Source organism: Penaeus japonicus, unplaced genomic scaffold (genome assembly GCF_977035675.1).
Source record: "Penaeus japonicus unplaced genomic scaffold, GWHDUDI00000001_assembly GWHDUDI00000018, whole genome shotgun sequence".
NCBI classification, from domain to species: Eukaryota; Metazoa; Arthropoda; class Malacostraca; order Decapoda; family Penaeidae; genus Penaeus; species Penaeus japonicus.
This window is the reverse complement of record NW_028234420.1, coordinates 8,419,638-8,424,637: the sequence shown is the minus strand read 5'-3', so window position 1 is coordinate 8,424,637 and position 5,000 is coordinate 8,419,638. Positions and strand designations below refer to the sequence as shown.

The following is a 5,000-nucleotide window of genomic DNA, read 5'->3' as shown; positions in this document are numbered from 1 at the left end:
AATAATCGCCTCGCTTCCTCTACTTCCACCACTTTGAACGCACATCCACATAACATCCCAACTCCATCAACGATCCTCCAGAAATACGTCATGCCTTATTGTCTTCGCATCTACCACTTATGTTCTTCCTCAACCGCACTCATTAGATGAACTAACTTGCAACAAGTCTCTAACACCACAGGACTTGCCACAACCACTAGTGCGCAACGCCCCCCAAGGAATTATCCCATCGCAAGCCTACCACAACAACATCCTGTATTGCCCTGTAGGATATATTCTACAGGACGTACGAGCCTACTTACAACTTTTGCACACGCACAGCCCAACTTTCCTCCTCGCCGCTGTTTATCGCTAATCCATGATTATTTTTTATCTCTGAAATTTTAATATATTTTTTCCCAGTGGCCGACTTGTGATTTGCAATTTTGCTAAACTGTAATAAAAATAATGTTACTGGTGGGAACGTTTGCTTTAAAAAGAAATGTGCAAATCCGAGAGTCACTTTAAGACCGTCCCTGTTTTGCAAAACCCACTGGATTCAAATTAGCCATTCCCTCCATGCAATATTGACATTGACAAGAGGGATGATTATACTAATTAATGTAAATTGCCCTTTTTGAAGAAGGGCTATAACACCTGGGCGAGTTCTAAGTTACGGGGAATTTAACAGCGTACATCGTGGAAACTGCTGACTATTTTAGGTTTATGTTGCATAATTAGGAGAGAGGACAGAGCCTCATTTGAATAGATACATCGATAGTTGCTAATTGTCTGTAATCTCCTGTAAGTCAGTTATTAATTTCGTATATGTATACAATAGAAGATTTAAAGAGAGAGAGGGAGAGAGAGAGAGAGAGAGAGAGAGAGAGAGAGAGAGAGAGAGAGAGAGAGAGAGAGAGAGAGAGAGAGAGAGAGAGAGAGAGAGAGAGAGAGAGAGAGAGAGAAAATCAAAGAAACAAACATCCAGAGAAGCATTGGGACAGACAGACAAGCAGAGACACGGCCATTGATTACAGCAACACCAAAACAAGCCCCTCAATGCACCTAAGCCTCCACCACCCGCCCGATTCCCTAGCAGGTCTTCAACCACCCCGGGACGCGTAACCCCCGAAGGTACGACACCAATAAGACGACCGCAACGGCCGAGGCAGCCCACCGGACGGACATCGCGCAACTGTCGCTCGCAATTTGCCTCAGCGGGTCTTTACGGGTCGTTTTAATTAGGGTGAACCTCTCGTTACTGCCGGCTAATTGAGAGCCGAGGTATGATTTACGGCCGAGCGCCACCGCGGGGTCCCGATTGCAGTGTTTGCCGAGCGAGAGACGTCTGTATTCATGGAAGAGGTTTTGACAATGAATGGGTCGGAGGTATTGTGACCCCGCCGGAGATGGCTGACGTGAATGTAGCGGTATTTTTTTTCTTTCTTTTCTTTCTTTCTTTCTTGTATTTTGAATATCTTTCAAATTGAGGTTTGAGTTGTCTTCCTTTGGCTACAAGGAATTCTTTTGATTTCTCAGACAACGCATCAAATTTTTTTTTAAACATTATTCTCTGCATGGCAGTAATCAGTTGCGTATTGTTACCCCCATTGAATCTACAGGGATGAGAGATTTAGAGAAGAAAAAAGAGAAGAGAAGAGAAGAGAAGAGAAGAGAAGAGAAGAGAAGAGAAGAGAAGAGAAGAGAAGAGAAGAGAAGAGAAGAGAAGAGAAGAGAAGAGAAGAGAAGAGAAGAGAAGAGAAGAGAAAAGAAAAGAAGTGTGTGTATGTGTATGTGTGTAAATGTGCGCGCGTGCGTGTGTTTGTGCGTGTGTGTATGTGCTTGTGACAGTGACGGAGAGAGTGAGATTATAGATCAGAGGAATGAATATTTATCAAGAGAACGTAATTAGAAAATCAATAGATAAATCAAGGACTTTTTCACTCGCACATGTCATCATTCTCCCATTTTACAAAAAAAAAAAAAAAAAAAAAAAAAACTATTGACAAGAAATAAAAAAAGGAAACCATTGACATCCTTTTTCCATCGATTGACACGCCCCCTCTTTTCCCCACTTCCGCTTGTCACCCCTGGGGAGCGTCGCGGGGGAAATTAAAGTCGGGACGCAAAATGAAACGCAAATAGAAGAGGCTCGAGATTTTACCAGGCCTTTGTAGGGTCGAGAGAGGAGAGTTTTTTTTTATTAAGCGAGATGGATTTTTTTTTTCAAATTTTTATGCTATTTATTTTCTATTTGAACGACTTTTCTTTTGACTCATTTGATTTAGATTTAGTTTTGAATCTTCACTAATTGTCTCAGTGTTGTATATATTATGAATATACAATGAGAGAAGAAAAGGAAAAATCAATATTATCACGAGAGTATTCACATATCTGCCACGGGAAGTCTACGGGATAAACACACCAACTTTCATTCACTTGCAGATTGAAAGAATTTTAATATAAAACCAACCTGATATCAAACCTCCCTCTCTCTCCACATCCCTCCTAACCTCCCCCCTTCCCTCCTCTTTCAATTCCCCCCCTCTCTCTTCCATTCCATTCCTCCTTTCCCCCCGTGTTCTTCTCCATACCCCTATCCCACCCCTTCCTCTTTCCCTTGTTGGTCTTCTTCCCTTTCCTCTCATACTCCCTTACCTTTACCTCAGCCTTCACCCCTCCCTTCTCTCCCTTCCTCTTGACTTCCCTCATTTCGTCTTGCCTTCCCTCCCTTCCTCTTGCCTTCCCTCCCTTCCTCTTGCCTTCCCTCCCTTCCTCTTGCCTTACCCACCCTACCTCTTGCCTTCCCTTCCCTTCCCCTCCTCTCTTCCTCACACACACGTAAGTCAAGAAAAAGAAAGAGAACAACCCAAATATAATCCCTCGACCCCTAAGGCGAGGCGTGACCCTCAGCCACACGAGAGCATAGCCCCCCCCCCCCCACAGCCTTTCTTTCCCCCTCCCTCTCCTCCCCATCCCCTTCCCTATCCTCCTCCCCTTCTCCGTCCTCGTCACCCTCCTCCTCCTCCTCTTCTTCTTCCCTTTTCCCCCCTCCTCCCTCCCCTCTTCCCCCCGAGTTTTAGACATGTCCCCTGAAGTACCGGAGGCACTGCCCACGAACGGTCTCTTGGGCACGTCTCTCCTGTCGGCCGCCGGGAGGACATGCTTTCTCGATGATATTTATCTTTTTTGTGTAGGGGGGGAGGGGGATGTCAGGGGAGGGGAGGTAAGAGGGCGAGAGGGAGGAGGGGGAGGCGTAAGGAGAGGGAGATAGAAATGGGAGGGGACGGGGGGGTTGGGTATTTCCATATTGATCCGTCTGTTTTTTTTTTTCTTCCTCCTCTTGTTTCTTTTTATCTTTTCCCTCTGCACCTTATTATCAATTTCCTTGTTAGTCTCATCATTTTAATTACATTGTTTCTCTCCACGTTCTGTTATTTTCTTACTATTATAGACAGTAATATGATGATAATCTGGATCATTATTAATACAATTATCATTGTCACTGTCAGCATACTGCATACACATTCGTTGTTATCAGTATAAAATTAATATTATCATCAATATCAATACCCTTATATAGACAAAGAAAGTTAGATTAGATGTTATTTTTAATATCTATTGTGTTCTGGTTTTAAGATAAGGTGGAAACGTGATTGATATGTTCTCTAAATAAATATGCAATTACGTTAAGAAATGCATAAAAAATGCAGCCATGTAATTTCCCCTTTCCACCTTTCATCTCTCCCCTCCCCACCTTCCCTTTCCGTCTTTTCCCCTATTTTCCCTCCTCTCTCCTCCCTCCCCCCCCATCCCCTCCCCAATCGACAGGGCGACCAGTTCATTTCCCTGTATTGTGGAGTGCCTCCCCCTCTCTCCCCTTCCTCCCCCTCCCTCCCCCTAGCTTCCTCGCTGCAGAACGAGGGAGTGTAGTGTGTGTCGCGGCCTGCGAGGGGATCAGGGCAGATTACCAAGAGCGGTCGTGCGGGCGCCCCCCTCCGCTCCAACACGCCCTCAAGTCAGGGTGTAAGAATTCAGGGTTGTAGTGATTAGGGCTGGACCTAATGGACTCAACTTCGCATTCTCAGGGTGTATTAAAAATATGCTTAATGTCATTTCCATCATGATTCTACCTGGGGGAAAAGGGGGGGAAAAAATTGGGTTTTTAAATTTTAAATTCCCCAAAAAAAACCCCCCCTTCCCCTTTTAAAAAACCGGGGCCAAAATTTTTAAAATTTTTTTTGGGGGGGGGTTTTTTTTAAAAACCCCCCAAACCCCCTTTTTAAAAAAAAAACCCCCCCAAAAAAAAATTTAAAAATTCCCCCCCCCCCCCTTTTTAAAAAACCCTTTAAACCCCCCCCCAAATTTTTTTTTCCCCCCCCGGAAAAACCAAAAAATTTTTTTGGGGGGGCCCCCCCCCGGGCCCCCCCTTTTTTTTCCCCCCCCCGGGGGGGGGTTTTTTTGGGGGGGTTTTTTTGCCCCGGGGGGGGGGGAAAGGGGTTTTTTGGGGGGGCCCCCCCCAAAAACCCCCCCCCCCCCCCAAACCCCCCCCCCCCCCTCCCCCCCCTTTTTTTTCCCCCTTCCCCCCCCCCCCTTTTTTTTTTTTTTTCCCCCCCCCTTCCCCCCCCCCCCCCCTTCCCCCCCTTTCCCCCCCCTTTCTCCCCCCCTCCCTTCCCCCCCCCCCCCTCCCCCCCCCCCCCCCCCTCCCCCCCCTCCCCTTTTTCCCCCCCCTTCCCTTTTCCCTTTTTTTTTGGGGGGGGGGGGGGGAAAGGGGGGGGGGGGGGGGGGGCAAAAAAAAAGGGGGGGGGGTTGGGTTTTTTTTTTTTTTTTTTTCCTTTTTTTTTTTTAAAAAGGGGGGGTTTGGTTTTAAAAATTTTTTTTTTTTTTTTTTTTCCCCTTTTTTTTTTTTTAAAAATTTTTAAAAAGGGGGGGGGGGGAAAAAACAAAAAAAAATTTTTTTTAAAAAGGGGGGAAAAAATTTTCCCCCCCTTTGGGGAAAAAAGGGGGGGTTTTTTTTTTTT

General features: G+C 45.8%; 1 protein-coding gene across 1 annotated transcript in view; it reads left to right on the top strand.

Moving 5' to 3' along the window:
• LOC122256381 (roundabout homolog 2) overlaps window positions 1–5,000 on the top strand; it is a 16,609-nt gene that overhangs the window by 663 nt on the left and 10,946 nt on the right. The window lies entirely within an intron of this gene.